The sequence below is a fragment of the Hermetia illucens genome, chromosome 3, assembly GCF_905115235.1.
Source record: "Hermetia illucens chromosome 3, iHerIll2.2.curated.20191125, whole genome shotgun sequence".
Classification (NCBI taxonomy): Eukaryota; Metazoa; Arthropoda; class Insecta; order Diptera; family Stratiomyidae; genus Hermetia; species Hermetia illucens.
In genome coordinates this window covers 48,591,133-48,615,608 of record NC_051851.1, presented here as the reverse complement: position 1 = coordinate 48,615,608, position 24,476 = coordinate 48,591,133, and the positions used below count along the sequence as shown (strand labels likewise).

Genomic DNA, 24,476 nt, shown 5'->3' with positions numbered 1-24,476 from the left:
GACGGCATAACCACTTCAAAAAAAATTTCTTCAGAATAACCCTTTTTCCCTTTCGTCGGCACAGAACCAAAAGATAAAAATTTGCTTGCCTTCATCATAAAACAGCACTTCCTGACTAGAACAAAAAAAAATCCCAAAAAACAAACAACAGCTGTACCTTACGAAGCTAATACCCGAGCGCACTTACTCGTATAATCTGAGGCCGTATTGTCACCCTCGTTGTGATTGCCTGAGACATACCGCAAACAAGTTGGTAAGTTGCATGCTTCAGGTATGACAAGTTTTATGTATTTCTTTTATAAAATCATTAGAGTGGACATTTTCCCCATTAATACCTAGCACATAATATATGCATATATTATCTGAGATTGTCTTCTTTTGGGTGATACTGACATTCAGTTTTGGATTCACACAGAAGTTGTTTGTAATAATGCGATTTCCACCAAGCTTAGCAGAATCATGCTCCATATTATAGCCTCCATTCCTGCAATTTCATGATTCTCGGATAACCGGGGGGAGCAGGAGTACTAACCGAGACCTTTCATTTGATACCCGCTTTTGCATGTATGGGGACCCCCTTCCTGGAATTTGACGTAGAATGATGTAATTCACTGTCTGCGTGGCCGTTCGCAGTTTCCGCTTTTCCACAAAATTTGATTTCAATCAGTTTAACGGTTTCCGAGAAAAATCGGTGTGACCGATAAACAGAGGGAGAGCCAGGCAGACAGTAAATCGATTTTAAAAAGGTTTTGTTTTACACAAAGCCCTATAAAGTACATTTGCTAATAAACACAATGACCATTTGAAATAGTTAACACTTGCTTTTGCTATTCGGTTGTATTATTTTATTTGGGAAATACCGATACTTCGGGAACCATTGTTCCCTTTATTCGTGCTACAAGTAACACGAATAATAAAATTATAATAGTGAATAGCAAAAGCAAGTCTTAATTATTTCAAATAATTTAGTCGGTAGAAATACCGCGAGATTTGAAATAATAAAAAACTTGTTATTTCTTTTTCGCTGGTTCAGATATTTATTCTTCCAAATACCGATATTTCGGGAACCATTTGTTCCCTTCATCAGTGCTAACAAGTCTGCTCTTCAGTAGGTTTATTAGTTGTATTTATACTAGTCTAAATCTATACCGCGCGAATAATTTTAGATAGCCATTATCAGGTATATGACAATGCAATGTAATAGGAAAAGAACAACAAATAAGTCGGGATACCGGAAGCTGGGCGCTTCGGGTAAAAGATTTTGTGTTCATATTATGTAAGAAACTCCTTGTGCATATGCAAATGCAAAATATTCCTTCATTAATTGCTAAACTCCAGATATGCATATGTGCATCAAAGACATCAATATTTTGCTAATCCTAAATCAACAAACGTTGCCCATCCAAATTAATCTGGTGCATCTTCATATATTTCTATACCCCGTTGACAAAAGCATACTAATATGTACCCAAAGTAAATACCACTGGTGCAAACGTACACAGCTGTCTATCCTATTAGCACATACATATCCACACACATGTAATTGACACTGATATATAAATAACTAAAAAAGGTAAAAACAGGAAAATTAAAATGTCCCCATGGAGCCCGCCATTCATATTACTACCACTTCGTATAGATGCAAAATTGTGATCTTTTTCAGATTTTTCGGCTGGATAGATTCTGAGAACGAGACCTGTTTCACTTTTTGGGCCACATATTTTCAGCCCTCACTCCCACATGTCTCAACTAATATCAATAATAAGTTTGGAAAAGTACTTATCGAGTGCTTTCATTTGATACCCTGACCTGACCATATTATGTGAAAGAAATTGTTGCACCCCCTTTCCGCATGTATGAGGTGCGCCCCTCAAACTCAACACAAAATTGCACCACTTGCTTGCTTGGGGTTCACAGACCACACATTCTCACTTAATTTCGTGACAATTGGTTCCGCCGTTTTCGGGTAAATCGGGTGTGACAGACACATAGACGGACCTGTAAGGAGTTGCCAGATCTCTCATCAGACGAGAACCCAGGTGGCGGATAGGGGCATACCTATGAATGTGTAAATATGGATTAGTAAAACCAAGATGGTCGAATTGAGAGGGGCTCGGAATCCCAGTACCGGCGGCTTTTGGGAGTGAGAAAACGGGTTCCCTGCCGTCGATATCCCTCGACCGCAGTGCCTCGGTGGTGGAAAACTTGGCCATCGTGACATCTAACGCTACAAGTGTTTTACATATGGAGAAGGAGATGTTCCAACGAAGCACAACTCTGTCAAGAACACCATTTGCAAAGGTAAAAAAGAATGGACTGAAAGGAGGTAGCTGGCCAAAGAAACAAGGAAAAAGGTAGAGGAGTCTGTAAAAGAAGTAATCTGGCCAAGACTCATCGAAAACAGAGCCCTGACCTGGAAGAAATACCTTTTATACAGCTTGGGACTAAAATTGTTAAACTATCCGAATTTTCGAGGACAAACAGAACGTGCACCAATCCATTAAAACATGGTGGGAGCTATCAGGGTGCAAGAAGAAGAAAGAAAACCTAAGGAACAGCGCCAACAGTGTCACAAGCGAACCAAGAGAAGCAAAAACGGGGAAGCTTTAAGGAACAGACACTAAAAAGGGAAAAGGCATTTTATCCAGTCCAAAAACATGTGCCCAAAGTGGGCATGCCGGCTAACGAAGCGGAACCACGGGAAAATAAAGTGGCGTATGGACTAAGGTCGTAAACAAAAAAAGGAATACGAAATCAAATGTAATGAATTCGCCCAGAATCAATTGTAATCCCCAGGAAAAGAAATCTATCGTATGCAAAGATACTCAAAAAGATGAAATCTGACCCCAACCTAAGTGACCTAGCTGGAAATGTTAGCAAAATCCGGAGGACCCAGAAAGGGGATCTCATGTTTGAGCTGAAAAAATCCAGCACGGGAAAAGTGTTATAAACTCGCTTGGAGGGAATGTCGCGGTATGTTCCGAAAAACATGAGATCTATACAATGCAATGACGAAACTTCTATATACGTCCTGGGACAGTGTCCGGCACTTGTGCAAAGAAGGTTGAGGCATCTGAGAGAACACTTAATACCAGATGCAAAGCTGAAAGATCTGGAAGTAGGGAACATACTAAAGTTCCTGACGGTTATAGGCCTGCTTGGGATACTATGATCAATAGGTACACTATCATCAGTAAAAGGGGAACAATAGTTCTTCAAGGATGCGGTGTGACCTTCCTTTAACAGAATAATAAATAAATACAGTGCAAGGATGTTAATAACTTAATATCCAAAGAAGGAATTTGGGATCAACAATTCGATCAAGGGCAAAAGGAGCATGCCTATATTAAGGCCCCTTCGAACATCAAGCTCGCCATACAGCAGTCACTAGTCACCAGGGACGAGCAGCTCGAAATCTGCCGACGAATAGGCGACAGCCTCGGGTGTGGACGGCAATAAGGTCCGCAAGCTGCCGCCAAACATAGGCCGGATATATTCGTGGAGTTGCCCGAAGCCTGCATGTCCGAGGGTATTTATATTAGATTACTCTCGACCATCGAGAGCCAAGGAGGCCTTTCAGATCGGCAATATGGGTTCCGTAAAGCCAGATACAATCAAAATGGTTACTGACCTCTTCGAAAATATTTATTCAGTAAATATTGCGTGGCGGTGACTCAAGCCGCGAGAAACTCATTCAACTCGGCCAATTGGAACCTTATACGAAAGTACCTAGTGAAGATTGGTGTTCCCACCTACCTTGGATGCTCTAGTATAATACCGATGATGGATTCAAGGATTACGTTGTGTCCGCGTTTGTCCCACAGGTCTCTGTATCGGGCCCACTACTGTGAAACATCATGTCTAATGATGTAGTTAACCTTCCGGATCCGGATTTCAGGTCGGTGGGCTACTCTGGCGCCATAGCACTGGCTGTGGTCACAAAACATCTGGAAGGTGCTGAGTTGTACTCAAGTGAAGCAATCAGTGCCGTTATGATTTGGTTGGAGAGTACTGGATTGGCACTCGCGTAGGAAAAGACAAAAGTAGTCCTCATCTCTAAGCGCCAGAAGAGAAATCATTCCCGCATTAGGATTGGGAATCTTATCATTACGTCCAAGCTGGCCATCAAATATTTGGGAGTGATGTTAGCCGGAAAACTGAATCTTAAGCATCACATACAGGCTGCTCATACCCAGGGTGGTCAGTTCTATCTTGCTGTATGTAGTCCCAGTTTGGGAAAAAACGTAGTATGTTTTAGGCAATGCGCACATACACTGAGTGAGGTCTACAACCTTGAGGAGGTCTTTTGGCTTGAGTATCGTCTCTGATGATGCCAATTGACATCCTGGCAGACAAGATGATGAAGATATATAACATAAGGTCCATCTCTCCTTTATCGCAGGTGAAAAAAACCGAAAGGGAGAGATCCATAAGCAGATGGCGACAACGATGGGACCAAACAGAAGAGGGATATTGAATTTATCGGTGGCTGGAGAGAAAGCATGAGGAGATCAATTATAATCTCACTCAGTTTCTCACCGACCATTCAAATTGGACACTTTACTTGATTGTGTAAACTGCGACCGGATCATAGAAAACCCAGCGCACGTATTCTTCCAGTGTCCTAGGTTTGTAGAAGTAGGCACTAAGAGGAAACTCTAGGTGAAATGTTATCACTGGAAAATTTTGTTCGGATAATGGTAGCTTCCCAGGAGGATAAGGATGCGATCTACTCTATGCTCACAGTAATACAGGATAAACAGCGAAAAGCAAAAGAAGCGAGAAAAGCGCGGGAGGTTGCACGAGGTAAGTGGGGAGTCAAGGGTGACTTTGATGGGCGTGTCCAGGTCAGAGTCCTTTGAAAAAAGACAAACAGATATACATATAGACAGACAGACAGATGTTGAATCGATTTTAATAAGGTTTTGTTCCACACAACCTTAAAAAGGTGAATTATCATTTTTGAGTATTTAAAAAATGGGGGATTATGTATGTATATTATAATATTTATTATATTGAAATAGAGTTTAACGTTACGGGAAATTTGATGGTGAGAAAGTTTTGTCCTTAAAATTTTGAAAGAGAAAATGGCCATTTCCAAATTATTATTTAAATTACGTCGTTTTGCTAACGTTCGGTGTAAAACAAAACCTTATTAAAATCAGTTTACTGTCTGTCTAACTATCTGTCACACGCATTTTTCTCGGAGACTGTAGCAACGACTGACACCAAATTTGGTGGAAAGGTGGGAACTGTAAACGCTCGCGCATACAGTGAGTTACATCATTTTACGTTGAACTTGTGGGGGGGGGGGGTCCCCATACATACAAAAGGGGTTGTACATTTTTTCCACCAAATATAGTCATGTTGGGTATCAAATGAAAGGTCACGGTTAGTACTTTCCGAAGCTTAGCTTTGACATTTGTTGGAAAAGTTGAAAGTGGTAATTTATTTATTGGGGTTATTCTCAGAAACTGCCAAACCGAAAAATCTAACAAAAATCAAGAGGCTGCCACTATATGGTAGCTAGGCTCCGAAATACCTTTCATATCGATATCCTTTCATATAAAGTTAATAATAGTATATTACTATAATTTTCAGTAATTGGTTGCAGAACGTCTCTTAGGTTCATACAAGCACCATGAAATTTTGCAGCAAAATAGGCTAGCTTGATCCCACCAAGTGGGGTAGAAATTGCACTATTTCTAAAGTTCAAAGTTATAATAAGTCTAAGTTGTCATTTCTTTGAAAATTCAAGATTTTGAATGTCAATATCACCCGAAAGTGTCACATAGTATATGCGTATATTACATGTTACGTACTAATGGGACAAATTCACACTCAAATGTCTTTATAAAAGAAATACACAAAACCTTTCATACTTGAAGCGTCCAGCTTCCGGTTTCCCGACTTGTTTTGTTTTGAATATGAATCTGGGATGGGAATTAGAAATTTAAATGCGTACAAACAAATTGATCTTTTCGTCAGTTACACATTTTTCGCTTTTTACGGCTTTTAAAAGCCTTTTGTATTATACATTGATTACTACTCTCAAAACGAATTATACATTGATGTTTGCTCAGTTTGCACAAAAACGCCGAAAAATTAAGCGAATTCCAGGTGCTTATTATCTTATTACGTTTTCACAATTAATTTTTTTACATAAATCCGAAAATTAGTATTAGACACATCTTGCATTTCCTTTTAAAACTGGAAACTTAAAGCAGCCACACATGTAAAAGCTTCACAACACAATACACACATATTAGACTCGTGTTAAGTGTCATCTTCTCGATTTATGTCAAGGAAAACATCAGAAAACCGTTCATGCTATATCAATTCTTAGGAATTTCCAGAAACCATTCTCTACAAGTCAGTTTGTAATATGCATGAACATTTCCTGTTCATGCTCCTAGGCTGTACTTAAGTTTGAACCCTTTAACCCAGGAGGACGGTTTACTGTTTTTGTCTTCCACGAACAATTTATATTTCATTTAAAATTATTATCAAGGAGAACATTCGGCGAGTATGTATTCAGAGCACGTTTACATTCTTCCTGGCATTACCATCTTCTTACTCAATTGTTTTCTAGGCCTATCCCGATTGTTCCCCACGAGCACGAGTCGTAGTCCTATATAATTTCATATGATCTCAAAAAGTGTGAATTGGAATTTTAATGTTGCTCAGCAGGCGTCGAAAACTCTTTCTGACACGGTAGGCACAAAAAGGAGCTTACGACAAAAGCAAAATTTTTAGATTGTTTTTTAAAGAAAATCTGTAAGGGCGTTTCCTGGAATTGTGAACTCCTAGGGAAAAAGCAATTTTCTTTACTCTTTCTGTATATAAGAGATAATAATATATCTTATCTACAACAGCCCACATTACGAATTCCGAATTTTAAAAATATTAATTATCTGTTGCTGAATTGGCCCCATTCATCACTCATCAACTTTCAAATTGGCAGTTGAGAATTTTTCACTAAGTATACAAAGGATCCCTGGGGGGTTCAGATGTGAATGGTTTTCTCTACGTATTTCTTATGAAGGAATATTTCGGTTCACGACGACCTTCATTGTTTCCATTTTTACATTCAGAATGAAATGAATATATTGTTTTAGACAATTCACTTTAATTTAATACTGGCACATGTCTTACTGTGTGATAGGTTTCCGGGAAAGGGACAATTTTCACTTATTATAGATTTGTTATTAATAATGCTATTCAAACGAAATTTTTTTGAGCAGATATCCGAAAGGAAGCTATTTTGAAGCCTAAATGTCATAAACAGGCATCAATATGATTTCTTTCCAATGTTCTTGAGAATGGTCGTTTATTTAAGGGTGGATTTTTCAACATTCCCCTACTTCCTCGTGGTAACAGTCGGGCAATATTTTCCGACCGACGGAAGAGTGTCAACAGCGAACCAATGCGCCGGAACAAAAACTAATGGAATTGAATTTGCATTATGTTTCTGTAATCCTGATTGTCACTAGCCCTTTCGTTTGTCCGAGGTAGACCTGGTCATATTTTGGCTTTCAGAGTACTGTAATTAAATTGGCTTTCAACACTAGTTTTCTTTGTATTGCTCCCCTGCCCTTTGCATCTACTCAACAAGGGAATCTTTTTTTTCGGCCTTCCCGTCGCACGTGCCCCTTTACGTCTCATTACCTGTTCCATTGTGCTTGCATTGTACCCGTTAATCTTCGAAGCTCGAAGCTTGCCGATTCGGGTATGAGAGATATTGTGTGGTAGGTAGATACCAGTGGCCGCTCCGAACAGTCCAATTAGTTGTGTTTTGATACCGCAAACTCCAAAGATTATGGCAGCAGCGTCCAGCCGACTCAAATCTTCAGAGCCAGTCCGTACTATTCACGCATGAAAGCGGCTCTCCCACCCTGCAGCTAGAGATCCCCTGAGGTCCTCAAAGAATGGTTTACCTAGTGTCCGTAGCCTGACTCCTGCTAGAGCTCGCCAATCACAAAGGAAGTGCCTGACGGTTTCTCCCTTTTCTCTGCAACATTGGTAATGCGAATTATCTGGTCTGGCAGCATGGTTTAACCCAAGCCACTGCCCCGTGTAGAACGCCATAATCTTGTAACCATTTGCACGCGTCTAGCACAAGAGTTCTGGCAATCAGGTTTTGTTATAGGTGGGCCAATTCTTCGCTGCTTTGGCGCAAATGGTGAACCTTTGCTATCTTAGATACTTGGCTGCTAAGTAGCGCGTGTTAATTCCACTGAAAGACTGCCACCGAGAATGCAAAGGTGGGTGACCTTGAGCGGCCGGCTAGTCAGGTCAGCTCTCTACACTGCGCTACTAGCGTGGAGGATGTTGCCGCTGAATAGAATTCCTTTATGGTCGGTTGGCTGTTGGTCGGAATGTCTATGTTATGCTTGGGGCATGGTCTCCATGCACTATATGCTGAGAAAGGAAGAGCTTCGGAGGAAGGTGATAAGTTACAATAAAAGAGTCACTTCGTAAATGATCCTGCCCCGCGATGTTATGCCGAAATAGCAGTCCTTTGGGGTAAGTGAAGGAAAAGGAAGTGGTTTTAATGAATAAGAGTCTCACATCTTCGTATGACAGGAGCCAATGGTAAGTTTTGAACCTTCATGCCTTTTAGTGATAAACAAATCATGAAATCGAAAGCTGGATGCTTCAAGTTTCATGTATTTGTTTTATAAAAACATTTGAGTGGACATCTGTTCCATTATTTGGAATCATGGCGAAATAAAGGAGTACGCCAAAAAGAAGGCGATCCTCTAAATAACCAGCAGGCGCCTAAGAGAAAAAAAGGCATACAGGACATTCTGAAAACCAGCACTAATAGTTGAGAAGGAGGAAAGTATGCAGCATTACGAAGCCCAAACGAAAACAAAATAGACTAAAGTTACCAGCAAAAAAGTCAAAGGAAAATCAAAAGTGCGGACTCGTGTTATCTCCAGTAATTGCAATCTGCCCCACGCCGAGATGCCCAGAAAGATCAAAGCTGATCCCAACCTACAACATCTGAGCGGAAATATGAACAGAATCCGAAGAGCCCAGAAAGGAGATCTCATGTTCGAGCTAAAAAGCTCAAGTCAAAAACTCACTTGGGGAGAATGCCGCAGTATGGGCCCGAAAACATGAGATCTACATACAATGTAAGGATCTCGATGAAGTGACATGCTCTGCAGGAGCGATCTGTTGTGGGTTTACGAAAATCCTGTATACTGTGTCCTGTACTCAAAGGGCCACAATGCAACTACCAGTAGAGGTAGCGCGGATGTTGTTAATAATAATAATCGTTGGCACAACAATCCATATTGGATCAGGGCCTTGAAGTGTGTTAGAGCACTTCATTCAAGACCTTAACGGTACACTACAGTAGACTGTAGGAGGCAATGTGGTCAGCATTGCGCTCGCCCGAGATTATTACCCTGATTTGACTCAGGTACTCATTCACAGCTGAGTCAACTGGTATCCGACGTCAAATCACGATACAAATCCCACTGCCGCCAGCGAGATTTGAACCGCGACCTTCCGTACGACAGCCTTGTGCTCTAACCACTCAGCTATCCGGACGGCGGATGTTGTTAGCCGCCTAAAAAGTGCGGATTTGATGGGTCGTTTGCTGTTTAAGAGAACAAACTTCACTAAAGATGTGCTTTAAATGCGTCATGTTTAGGCACTTCGTGAAGGTATGCACCGGCAGCATTGATCGATTCGATCGATGCAGAAAGTGTGGGGAGAAAGGCCATATTGCTAGAAAGTGCTATAGGTACCCCAAATGCACATTTTGCAAAGTAAAAGAAGGACAGGATAACCGGCATATTCCCGGAAGTGGTAAATGTCCAGAATTTAGGAAGGCGCTCACTGCAATGAGAGAATGAGGTTTATTAAAATAAAATTGAATCATTGCAGTCGCTCAAGACCACGTTCGAATCTCAGATGAAAATTGCCATCATAAGTGAACAATCACGGTAGCGTATGGGTCACGGATCCGACTGGTGGAGCGCAGATATGGACTTGCGGTCGACAGACCATACAAAGTAGTGCAAGTCAGGCAGCCAGTGGCTTTGAGCGGGTGAAAATAAGTGGTATATATATACACAGCTGCTACGCGACACCAAGTTTGACAGGAGGAGGAAATGCTTGATAATCTGATTCCTGGTGATTTCGAACGCTTGGGTCCCGGATTGGACTACTAGAGAATCAAATGCAAAGGGGCGGAGTTTATTAGAAGCTTTTGCGCAGATGCGCAGGTGCTGTAAATACTTTTCAGAAAGAGGCGTCAGGTTCGGTTGAAGACTTGACCTTAGTCAGCGCTGCGCTGGCACGTGATATGTTCTGGTGCGTCAGCAAACACTACACCCTCAGCGATCACCAGACAATTTTCTTTGAGACATGTGAAGACCCACAGAGCAAAGACCCTTCATCCCTGAAACCTGAAAGATTTTAGGCTGATGTGCAAAAACTTTGGATGAGCAGACCTTCATAGAGGTGTAGTTATATCAAGCTGAGCAGGCGCCTCTACGAAAAGAGCCGTCCATTTCGCACAATGCATCGCCAAAGCATGTGACGCGTCCATGCCTAGCGGGCGCTCATTCCCAATTAGAAGACCAAACTACTGAAAGAATGGTGAATTGGTCAAAAGAGTAGCTAGCGGTAGGTAGAGTCGATCAGAGGCATAGATAGTGGGCCTATAAGGCCGTCCGCAAAATATTCCAGTTCGCCATCCAACGAAGCAAGAGGAAATGCTTTAAGGAGCTCTGCTCAGAAGCGGACGTAAACCTGCAGGGGTGTGCTTATAGAATGGGACGATTCAGAGGCCGTTCATCTCCGCAGATCACGTGCTCAACCTTCTTGCTGAAAATCATCCATGGGTTATTTCCCAGCACGAGGGGGGCACTGGCAGCTTCCAACCACCTCGGAATGTGACGGCAATTCCACCAGTCGCCAGAGATGAGCTGCCTGGAGATCCACTGAAGAATAGGAGGCAATAAACCGTCACGCCTGGACGGAGTACCGAATAAGGCTCTTAAACTTGAAATCTTGACTGGACATGTTCGCTGAGTTGTTCGAAGCGATGCCCTTCTTCCTTCTCGGAGATGGGGAGTTATACTTATGCAAAGCCATTAGTGCTGTTAAAGGTTTGCTAGAGAGTTCTGGTCTGGCACTTGTGGAGGAAAAGCGGTTCTCATCACTAAACGCCGTAAAAGAAATTTTGCTCGTAATCAAATTGGAAATCATATCATCACTTCTTAGTCTGCCATCAAATACTTGGGGGTGATGATAGACGCGAAGCTCAGCTATAAGCAACACGTGCAGTATGCTTATGACAAAGCATCTATTGCAAGTGTGGCCCTGGGAATGACTATGCGGAACGTGAGAGGGCCTTTACATGCTTCCAGGTTGCTTATAGGTAGGGTAGGGTGTTCGATCCTGCTCTATGCAGCGCCAGTTTTGGGAAATGCATTGCAGGCGACATATAATGCAAACAAACGGAGTGCAGTTTACAGAAGGACAGTCCTAAGGGTGTTGTCTGCCTTCAGGACTGCCTCAGATAATTCAGTATTCGTCGTCTTGGAAATGACGCCCGTTGAAATTTTGTCAGATGAGATGACGAATATATTCAATGCGAAGTCTATCTCTCCTTTATAGCAGACGCAGAAAGCCGAAAGGGAGAGATATATAAATAGATGGCTAGAGCGTTGGGAACGCTAGGTAAAGGGTCAGTGGACACACAGACCCATCCCTGCCATCAAGAGGTGGTTGAAGAGACGGCACGGCGAGATTAATTATAATTTTACCCCGTTTCTCACTGGGCGTGGAGGATATCGCCAATACCTGTGCAGGTTTAAACTAGATACCTCACCCGATTGTCTTATCTCTAATGGAGTCCCAGAAGACCCAGAGCATGTATTCTTTCACTGTCCAAGATACCCACACGCCCAGTGTCTTTTTAAGAATTCCATCTCCTCAAAAAAAAGCTTTCCCACCCTGCAACTCGAGATCCTCTGAGGGATGTTCGTAGTCTGGCTCTTAACTGGAGCTGACAGTTTCTTCTTTTAGTGAGTGACTTTGAGCGTGCCACCTAGATTGCTCAGCGCGTTTCTGCACTACTGAGTAGAAGGCTTTTATGGCCGCTTGACTGTCGGTCAGAATAGCTATGTTACGCTTCAGACTCGAATCAGTAGTTCTTCCGGTTGGAGTACACTGGCGAACCCGACTCGAATACACTGTGTGTATCCCAGAAACTCTCTTCCCCGCATCTGTTTAGGTAAGTAGCACAGATCTAAGTTGGGCCGAAGATACAGAGAAGGAGCGCATATCGCGCAGATGACCGACGAAAGTTGTCAACCGAAATTATCGCTAGTATTGCTAGTCTCTGAAACATTTTGGAAACCGGGGAAAAACTAATAAAGCTTTGGAGGAAGGGGGTAAATATGAGTACTCGGCACGAGTACGAGCAGCAATTCCTAAATGATCCTGCAGCGCGATATTACAGTCCCTTAGGGTAAGCGAAGTAGAAGGAGGAATTTTTTTAAAGTAAAAACCTCACATCACCGTATGCCAGGAGCCAACGGTATGTTTTAAACCGTTTCGCCTTCCAATGACAAAAAAAAAAGCAGATTGACAGACAATGAATAGATTTTAACAAGGCCTCTGGGCAAAAATTACATGAGCCCGCAATTATTCTTTGTTTCAATTAAATTTCTATGCCGAGAAAATTTTAGGCTCGGAAAAATTTTCTCCTCTTGCTTAAAATTCAAGGGCACCCCCTTCCTAGCAAAAGGGGCTCTATTATTTTTTCTCGGTGTGGTCTTGTGAACTGCAAATTAATTCATTTCAATCGTTTTTCGAAACTTACTTATTTTTCAAGATTGATTACCTTCCGTTCGGGTCATTGAACAGATTATTTAACAACAATGTGCTATTGCCTCTATATACCTTACATTTTCAGTATATTCCTAAGATCCTAAAATCTCTCTCGGATCTCAGTTTTTCTAGGTATGTACATACTTTAATTTAGATATGAGGGTAGACGCTTTTTTCCGAGCTCAGGTCATTTCGTCAGTTCCAATTCCGTCCTTGGCTAGTCTGTTACGAAGCAGAAAAAGTTGCCAAACTTTACTCATATGTATATCTTTGATTATGGTGCTTTATCTAAGAGAACTGTATTTGTTACCTTCATGGTGATTTTCACGAATGGTGAGAACGGACGATACGATAGTTTCTTATTTTTACTAAGTCTGTTCATTATTTATTTATATTCCTCAAATTTATGGAGAAATCCCTCATTTAAGGACACATGGTCTATAAGTAATTTAAACCAGCATCAAAGTAATCATGCGGGAACATTTTCTGTGAATTATATATATATTTCTACCTCTGTCTTTTCCGAGAAATGAACTTACCCCAATAAACATTACCACATTCAACTCGAGGATATATTTTCTAAAATCTGATGTGGATTCGAATCTTTGCTAAAAGTGGGTGGAAGAAGGTCCACCGCAATTAACTTACAAAGGAGAGTTACAAAAGCGTTGAAAATTGAATGAGTGCACTTTGATATTCGTTTGCACTTTTCACGTCTCTTAATTCTGCGAATCGTAATGGTTACCGAAAGTGGTTTTCTGTTGGACCACCAGCCCTTTGTGCTGTATTTTTACGGTCGGTTGAAAAGGATTTTGGACTGCTCTCCTCTAGCTCTCAAGGCGAAAGTCGTTTGCTAAAAACTTCATCTCAGTCCGTGCAGATTTCACTTTTTATAGGATATAATCCAAAAATCTAGTATACACGATGAATTTCGTTGCGCTTCATTATAAGAGAATTTAAAATTTATTTTATTAGTCACTATAAGTTACAGCGTGTGCTGTTCATTCAATGGCCTTATATACAAACATATGCGCAATCAATTTTTTCTGCTGTATGTTATGGTCCGTTTATAGGTTGTAAGTTCCCTGCCAAACTTTTAACTACAGCTATAAACATTCCTCTTTGTAATCCACTCGAAATTTATGGTGCCCAACATGATGCTCAAATGAATAACAATTTAATAGTCGACGGGTGGTCATGTATGTATGTAAATGCCAGATCTAAATTGTGGAACGAAATATATTTAAAAAATTAATGGTACTACTCTCCAGAAATATGAGCTCTTTCATTCAGATAGGGATCAAGTTGTGTACTGAAGCAATCCAAAGCAGATTTGTTATGACTTAATGTAATAATAGTCGACATTTAATAAGTTTACAAACAATACATTGCAAATAGATGCTGATAAATAGAATATCTACATTTTTCAAATACTAAGGAGCACAGATGATCATCTGTAGTACCCTGGACCGGGTTAACGGTAGCAACTCGATATTAGATGTGTCTGATGAACCCCAGAGCTATTAGGTTGTTGCACATGAAATGGCCGATTTCGCAATCAAGTGAAGTTAGTTGCGATTTTGGTGTATCAAACCACCACCAGTTGGCGCTGTTGGTGTTGAATATTGAGGTATAAATGCTCCTACATTTAATCAAGGAGTCATTTCAGTTTTGACCATAGTTGGGATAACAGGGAATAGAAAGGGAAAAAAGGATGGAAAAGAGCCGAGAACGTATACTTTTTCTGTATAAGTTCAAACTCCGTCATAAAGCGGCGCAGGTGACCAACAACATTAACAGCGCATTTGGAGCTGATACGGTATGTGAACGAACCACATGGCGGTGGTTCGAAAAATTCCGGTCAGGCGACGTAAACCTTCAAAGTGAGCCACGTGGACATCCACGCTTCGAATGGAAATTTGCAGCTCTCTACTCAACCGTAACCGAACCGATCCCTTTTTGCACAGAATAGTGACATGTAACAAAAGGTTGATATTATACGACAATTGTCGCCAATCAGCACAATGGCTAGATGCTGATGAGCCACCGAAGCATATGCCGAAACCGAGCCTCCATCCGAAGAAGGTAATGGTGACTGTTTGGTGGTCACTGGAGTTGTCCACTACATGGAGAAACGATAAATGCACAGAAATACTGTGCCCAACTCGAGGATATGCACTAAAAATTGAGTACTCAACTGCCGAGATTGGTCAACAAAGATGGTGTAACACTTCTTCACGACAATGCACGACCTCATGTTTCCAGAACAACGGTTCAAAAGTTGAACGAATTGCAGTATGATACTTTGCCTCTTGCATCATATTCACCGACCTTTCGCAAACCGACTACCACTTTTTAAGGTTTTGTTTGCAAAACAAAACCTTATTAAAATCGGTTCAAAGTCAGAAACGGCTCTACCGATTAACACGAAATTTGTTGCGAAGGTGGGACCTGTGGACCCCCAGACATGCAGTGATTGATATCCTTCTACGTTGAGATTTAGGGGGGGGGGGTCCCCATCCATGTAAAAGAGGGGTGTAAAATTTTTTTTTGTGGGGAATCAAATGAAAGGTCTCGATTAGTACTTCTCGAAACCGGTCTTAGTTTTGGGATTTATTAGAAAGGTGGAGAGTGGGAGGGGTCGAAATTGATGATTTCTTTAACGGACCCGTTCTCAAAAACTACCCAACCGAAAAATCTGAAAGAAATCACGAAGCTGCTTCTATATGGTGCCCAGGCCTCAAAATACTCTTCATATCGATATCCGTTCAAATTAAGGTAATAATATTATATTACCATATTTTTGGGGAAATTGAGTAAAAGCTCCTTAAGTTTATCCCAGAGTTATAAAAGTTGGTAGTAGTATAAAATATAATATGAAGCATAGCATATTATCCCCAAGTTTGATCAAAATCATACTATTAGTAACAAAGTTACAGTAGCTCAAAATTGTCTTTACCGTGTAAATTTACAACCCGAAATACTAAATCTGACATGCTAAATGCATTTTCTTAACGGGCTACATACTAATGGGATTGTTCTACACTCAAATATACCCACACAAGAAGCAAACAAAACCTGAAGTGCTCAGCTTTCGGTTTCCCGACTTGTTTAAGTATTTGGACCATTTTGTGGCGGAAAAACAATTTAGGAACGAAGAGGCTGTCAAAATTGCCTTCGAAGAATTTATCAACACCCGACAGTTGGACTTCTACAAAACTGGCGTAAACGCTCTTAAATCTTGCTGGGAGAGGTGTTTTGAATCGGCAGGCACCTATTTTGATTAAATAAATAAAATTTTGCAAGCTTTACAATCGTTTACAATTTTAGTACGAAATCGGCCATTTCATGTGCAACAACCTAATATTTTAAGCTGATTCATTTACTTCTGAGGAGGCGTTGTAAGATCTAAGTCTGATTGGACATTATTTGTTGCATTATATTTTGCATCCAGACCATATTATGATTCATCGTTTGCATCATTATAAGGAGAAGCCCTTCCATATTATGGGATTGGTTGACGAGCTTCGTCTTTGGAATCTTCAACCGCAGATGTGCTGGGGGTGATATTTGTCTTGATACGTTAAGCTCGTTGTTTTGGTTGCAACTTTTACCTCATTTCAGCAAACGCTAGACAACTAAACTGTAGTTAGTCATATGTGATCCATCACATTTGTTGGAGCTCGTAGACTAGCACCCCTTATTTTTCCTATAATTAACGTTTCTGTGCAGATGTCCACAAATAACACAAGCACTTCGTAGGTTGCTGTCTGTTTTTATATCACTAAATTCTTGGCAATTCTGATATTACACAGGGCCAGGACCTGTATTCAGCTCTCCTTCGGCAGTTCTTTGGTAAAATAGATATTGTAGGTTATGGCTTGAATGCGTTTCACCCTTTTTAATTTTGATTCTATGAGTTTGAAATTTCATTCAATAGACCGGCTGAAGAACCATATGGCAGTTTATATTATGTACTGACCTCATCTTTTGCCCTTTAAAGCTTCTTTTAACTATGATAAATCTATCCCCTTTTTCGATCACTTTCGGCCCTACTGTGAGCCCTTTGGAGTTTTTCAATTGGTAGCACATGTGTAGTACCTTTTACCTTCTTAGTCAAAGCTGGTTATTACATTTCTAAAGTTGTTTCTGTCGTATATGTGCACCTCGGCTTCATGGATGGAGCCTTCCAGCACGCAACATCGAACTACTGCAGGTTTGTGACTATTTACCAAACTTGGGGATATAATCCTTTTTGTTATAAGTTATGTTATTGCAAATTTTTACGATTCTAGCATAAGTTTAAGGGGAGTTTCTAGTCAACCTTCCTAAAACCATAGTAACACACTATTATTAACTTTATTTGAGTAGATATCAGTATGAAGGATAATTTGACGATTGGACACGTATAAGGGCAACCATGTCATTTTTTCAGATATTTCCGTTGGGTCGATGTAACTTACTGCATGAGTATAAGTTCACAGTCCCCACCTTCCCACCAAATTTCGTGTGATAGGCAGACAAACAGATGATGAGGTGCTTTTAATAGGATTTCGTTTCATGTAGAATCTTAAAACCAATGTTATAAAAATTTCAAAAATTCGCTATTGCTTTATTCATAGAAACTATCCGCATTTGGTTTTGCATACAGAATCATCAACTTGTGCTCACGGTATGGGACAGCGAATCAATGCCTGACGATTGGCAGCGAGGCATAATCTGTCTCATACATAAAAAGGGAGATATCACACAGTGCAGCAATTATAGAGGTATCACGTTGCTGAGTACCATCTATAAGATATTCTCCACTATCTTGCTAGGCCGGATAGCCCCATACGCCCAGAACATCATTGGCCCATACCAAAGAGGCTTCACTCCAGGCAAATCAGCAACAGATCAGATTTTCTCTCTGCGGCAGGCGATGGAAAAACTGTTGGAATATGGACAACAGTTGCACCATCTATTCATCGACTTTAAAGCCGCCTATGATAGCATAGCCAGGGTAAAACTGTACACGGCCATGAGAGAATTCGGTATCCCGACGAAATTAATAAGACTGACTAGGCTGACCCTGACCAATGTGCGAGGCCAGATAAAAGCAGCAGGATCACTCTCAAGACCATTCGACATCAATAACGGTCTACGACAAGGGGATGCGCTATCATGCGTCCTCTTTAACCTGGCCCTCGAGAAGGTGATCCGTGATGCTGAGGTGAATGCAAGAGGTACGATCCTCTTCAGGTCCACCCAACTACTGGCCTATGCTGACGATATCGACATCATGGGAAGAACCACCCGAGACGTTCAAACTGCCTTCATCCAGATCGAGCAGGCGGCGCGAGATCTTGGGCTACACATCAATGAAGGCAAGACAAAATACATGGTGGCAACGTCAGCACCGAAGACGAATCAACCAACAACATCAAACCGCACTGGTCAAACACAAGCACGAACAAGAATAAGGATAGGAGAATACAACTTTGAGACCGTTGACAATTTCTCCTATCTAGGGTCGAAAATCACAACCGATAACAACTACGATGATGAAATCCGCGCACGGTTGTTGTCAGCCAACAGAGCCTACTTCAGCTTACAAAGACTGTTCCGCTCGAAACGTCTCACCATAGGGTCAAAGCTCTTACTGTACAAGACTATGATCTTGCCAGACCTCATGTATTCCTCGGAAACTTGGGTTCTTAGCAAGAAAAATTGCGAACTCTTGGCCGCGTTCGAGAGAAGAATCCTCCGAAGAATTTTTGGCCCCCTACATGAGGATGGACGATTCCGTAGCCTACACAATGACGAAATCTATGAGCGATACCATGACCGTCCGGTTGTGGATAAAATCCGGGTCAATAGGTTACGGTGGGCGGGTCACTTAATCCGTATGGATGAAGATGATCCCACCCGGAAAGTCTATAAGGGCAATATCTATGGTAGGAAAAGAAGACGAGGCAGACCCTGCCTAAGATGGAGCGATGGCGTGGGCCAGGACGCCAGACAGCTTTTAGGGATATCGAATTGGTGGACCTCGGCGCAAAACCGGGATGTCTGGAGTTCCTTATTAAGGCAGGCCTAGACCGGATACCGGTTGTTGCGCCGTTGATGATGATGATGATACAGAATAGAATGAAATTCATAAGTTTTGGCCTTGAAACATAACAGAAAGCATTTTTTGACCAGAAAAAAGGGTGTTCCTGGCACTGTTTTATGGGTGACCTGATGCCCCAGACTGCAATTAACGGCCTTTGTTGAGGTTTCAGTCAGTAACGGAGATAAAATGTCTGTCCTCATAGGAGTATGTAATCGATTTGCATTTTACTGTTTCCACTATAAAATATGTAATGCGGCACTGTATTGTTTTTAGAGGCCACAGAACTGTCCACCCATGACAAAGCTTGAAAAGAACTAATGCGCCAGTAAATGATCATCAATATTGCATATGCTTTTAGCATGTCAGAGTAATCACTTTACATGAAACTACATTCTATGTATCATATCTTAGGGTGCATTAAATTTATGCGGAACAGATATGCATATTCAAACTACTATAGCTTTCTTAATAGTGGATTTCGTTCAAACTTTCCAATATTATACTCTAATTTTTATTTTATTTAAACAAAGATGGAAATATTATTTTGCAATTAAGGCGAGCTATTCCAGAAGACGAGGTTACCTTAACTGCACACAATTAGAAGCCAAAAAGTCATCTCGGGCAGACAAAATCCCCAATGTGGCTCTGAAGACGACGATAAAAGCAAGATTGAAGTAGTCTATTTCCTCTTTTAATACCTGTTTGGAAGAGGACATTTTCTTGAATTAATGGAGAAAGCAGAGAAATTTATAGGTATTGTCGGAGCGACATATACAAAATGTCAAAATGTGTTGCACCGAGGTAAAATCTCGGAGATCCAAAGCGGAGTCCGCCAGGGTTGTATTTTGGCACCGATATTATTTCTTCTTGTTATCGGTGACTTTCTTCATGCTGCTGCGTCCGGAGGACGGTGAGGAATTCGATGAACATGACATGCTTCCTCAAACACCTCGACTACGTTGATGACATCTGTTTGGTCTCTTACTTCTGTCACCGGGTCATGGACCTTGGTGACATGGCTGTGGATTTGAGAAAGGAGGCAAGTAGAGCAACAAATTCAGGGCGCTCAGTCTGTTAAGTCATCGAATTCTCCCCATCTCCATTAGGGGCGTTGATTAATTTGTATATCTAGGAAGCGCGGTTTCTGCCGACGGGGGCGCCGGATTAGATGTTGCCCAACGCATTAATAGCGCTAGATCGCTGCCCTGCCTAAGATTTAGAAATACAACTAACTCAACATCAAGATTAAGTTGAGATTGTTCTATGTTAGTGTTCTTTCTGTGTTGATATGCTACTCCCATGCACATGGAAGGTGCACTCCACTGTACGCGATGTGATCGGAAGGCGGAAGTGGCAGTGGGTAGGTCACATAATAAGTAGGGGTGGCAATTACATTTCCGGCTACGTCATGCAGTGGAATCCACTCTCCCAAGATCGCCGACGAGTGAGTCGTCTCAAGGGCATTTAGCGCAGGACATTAGAGGAGGAGTGCGTGCATCGCGGGAAGTTAGGGGCGGGGAGCTGAGGGGCATTACAGGTAATCGCGAGCGATGGCACGTTGACACATTATGCCCCACTTAGGGATATACCCGATGTGGTATTAAAATTTCATCACTTACGGAGAACCAATTTGACCCAAAAGAGGCAACTTTGACCTACTGTAACTTTGTTAATAATAGTATGATTTTCACCACATTTTCCAGTATGATTGTTCACATTAAAGCCTATATTAATGCAAATTTATCGGTGTAGGATGAACTTAAGGGGGGTTGCCAGTAAATTTTTAATATATATTGATATACTATTATTAACTTTATTTGAGCATATATGGGTGCGGAGGATATTTCGGGCAGTGTCCTATGGGAGCCCCATCATGATTTTTTTTCAGATTTTTCTGGTGGGTAATTTCTCAGAATGGCCCCTTTATGTTCTCCTTACTCCCTATTCTACAACCAGCTTCAAAACTAATACCTGATCCGGAAAATACTAATCGAAACCTTTCATTTCATACCCCACATGATTATTTTCGGTAAAAAAAAAATGTTGCAGTACCTTTTTGCTTTTATAGGAAACCTCACTTTAATTTAACGTATAGTGATGTAACAAATTGCATGCATTCACGATTCCATCGAATATCAAAAACACGATTTTTCCACCGAATATCAAAAGGTGTAACAATTTCTGAAAAAATTGGATCTGATAGATAGACAGACAGACCGATTTTAATAAGGTTTTGTTTTCAGCAAAACTATAAAAAGCCATCCAGAAGAATCGAAAGGTGGAATTAAAAGTGAAGCGGCCACAATAGGAGCTAAGGCAGAAATTCGCATTCGCAGTCTGCCGTTGAAGCGGACCTGCTGCAGAGGAAATGCCTTACGTTTGAATACTCTGCGAAAGTACATTTGTACTAATACCATTGATCGGTTCTTATTGATAGAGGAAACTCGAGAGTGGATCAGAGGCCCACTGACAGGATAGCAGACATATTGTAGCAAGTGATGAACGCCCGGGAATTGGAAAGAGAGAACTGCTATGTGAAAATTAAGTTATTTCAAATCAACCCCAATCATTGTAGGATCACACAATGTTCGACTCTGAAGTGAAAATTGAGAAACCCCGCAAGGAACTGAGTGACAATTTTGCTCTTGACGCAAGGGAATTCTGAAGGTGATTGCCGGTGACTTGGGTTCCCAAAGAGGATTTCAGGGAAATATATGCAAGGGAATGTAGTCTATTAGAAGTTTTTGCGGGTCTGGATATAGACCCAACTACTGCTGCAATAGTGAACTGGACGTCTGCTACCGAGCCATACGGATGAATTAATGGTCGGTAGGTAGGACCGATCTGTGGCAAAAAGAGGATGACTATAAAAAAAGCACAGAAAACCGTCAAGCCAGCCATCCAGGGATGCCAGATGGAATGCTCTGCTCGGACGCGGATGCAAACCTATGAGGCAGCAGCAAACCATGTGCCTCACCCATTGTCGAAAGTCATCCAGAGGCCATTCCCTCAGCAAGAGAATGGCACGGACAGCTCCCAGCAACTTAAAATAGAAAATATGTTGCTGACTTACACATTTATAAGAGTTATTATAAAGAATAACGAGTTTTTAAATACTATAAATTTTTAATTATTATAAGAAATTTGTGAGCTGCGAAAACTTTTTTCATATAATCCTACCTAGTTGTAAAAGAATCTTCAAAACTTCATAATTGAAATATAGAAAAACTTCCAAATTTGAAATGGATAATTCTGACTTTGAAATTAACAATTTTGGCTTTCAAAAGGAAAATGGCTTTGGGAAATTCTGAACTTGGTGTGGAAAATTTTGAAATTAGATAGTTTCTTACTTTGCTTGCGAACATTTTGAATTTGACCTGAAAACTCTAAACGCATATTTAATGTTTGCATTATTTCATCTTTCCATGCATTTTTTTTACTTTTATAGATATATGTATGTACTTTTAACAAAAATAAACTCTGAATCTTTTCGAGAGTAGCTGTAGCCACAATAGGTAATATTTGTCTTCTCTAAGTACACTGCATATAAATGTGTGTGATAAAAAGGATATTTCATGGGTATACGCGGATGTAGCTGCGAAAGTTCGAAACTTATAATGCCTTCCTAATTTATGTGGGTTGTCTCGCTGATGTATGAAGCATCTCACCTGCTATTAAGAGATCTGAGCAGACTTCTTTCCATGATATAAAAGGACCAATGCTCACATGTATGTACATTTATGGTGTGGGCTTCAAGTACTTAGAAAGTGAGTTTATGAAAGCCACAAGAAGTGCCGTAAATAAAAATATGGCTGTCTTCTGTTCATTTTCTTCTCATCAATCATATTAGGGCACTTAGAATGTCTTCAAGTGCTGCACACATCCGGAAGGTATATACATATATCTTGTGGTCGATGCTGCCTGGGAATCATTTCTCTCATTTACCCTGTGCTTATAGAAATAGATGTAGATACACATGTCTGATGTTCTACCACATTCATTACTATATTCTTTTGATGTCATACCTTCAATACATTCTTTCCTTACTTGCGATAATTAGATATTATTTTAATATTATCTCTTCCTCACAAAATACGAGTATATTATACAACTTTTACCTTTTACCAAAGAGACCGAGTAACCAGATGGAAATTGTTTTTATGTTGTTTTCTCTATAATTTAAATTTGTATCAACACATACAACTCAACCGAATTTGTGGAGAATAGATTTCGAATAACACACGTACGTGGTAGGTGTCCTCACCTACGTATAATAGAACGAGCTAATTTAACATTTGAAAAACTTTCTCTGCTAGGTCCAAAGCTATACCTGCAGCAGGAAATGCAGATCCCATTGAGATATCTACGTCGTGAAGCTGGAGGTTTCACTCCTCCTTTACTCCTTACAACTGGTATGTAGTTTTCAGAAGGATGGTCCGGGATAATTATTACTTTCCAGAACGAAAGTGAGAATTCTCCAATGAAAAACTCCATTTGTATGTAGCTACTTTAGTGTGATATTAATATTCTACATTCTGAGTCACAGTAAATTCACACGAGCAGACAATTTTAATTTACTACAACTTTGTTTCCCACCAAAAATTTCCGGCATCTATATTAAGTTACTGCAAAATTGAACGATTCTAAGGTTAAGTTAAGGGTTTATCAATCAATTTTTAAAAAAATGTAATAATAAGCTATTATTATCAAGTTGAAATTAATGTCCATTTTTTTTTGCAGTTGGTATATAAGTTGAAAAAAGAACTAGGTGTTTTCCCTTATCCTGGAAGTATTTTTATTTTTTCCCCGCATATAATTGTTTCGGGGACCACGTGCCTTTTTCCTCAGTAATTAGGATCGGAATTAGGTACTACCACTTAGGAAGGAGGCACGTGGTCCCCGAAACAATTATATACGGGGAAAAAATAAAAATACTTCCAGGATAAGGAAAAACACCTAGTTCTTTTTTCAACTATTATTATCATTTCTTTGAACATAAATCAGTGTATAGAGGTCGTCTTAAATTTTTCTAGCTTTTGGCTTGGGTAATTTTTAAGAATGGATCTTTCATTTACAGCAGTTTTTTTTCACTCCGCTCCGTCCCCTTTACAGCAAATTCCAAAAATTTTTAATGCTTCGTAAAGTACTAGTCGATGTCATTTGATACCCCACAGAACCACTTTTGTCGAAAAAACCGACCCTTTAATATGATGGTATTCACGGTTTGCACCGAGATTTACAGTGCCAATATCGCCACCGAATTTTATATCAATAACCGGTGTGTAGACATACAAGTAGAAAGTAACCGAACTTTAATAACGTTTCGTTTCACACAAAAAAGCTTAAAAATAATAAATTTGGTGAAAATATCGACTCGTGGCTTAAGGGGGTCATCCCGTGTGAAGGCCGTCTTTTTTGCCTTTTTTTGAAAAATTATTTTGGAGGACTGGATAAAGATAGAAACGTGATTTTTTTACCATGTGTTTACTGATATCTCTAGTATATGTAATAAATTTTTCAG

The 24,476-nt window shown here is 40.6% G+C and overlaps 1 protein-coding gene across 1 annotated transcript in view; it reads right to left on the bottom strand.

Moving 5' to 3' along the window:
- The window catches only part of LOC119653219 (pyrokinin-1 receptor-like), a 379,838-nt gene that overhangs the window by 9,874 nt on the left and 345,488 nt on the right, over positions 1-24,476 (bottom strand). The window lies entirely within an intron of this gene.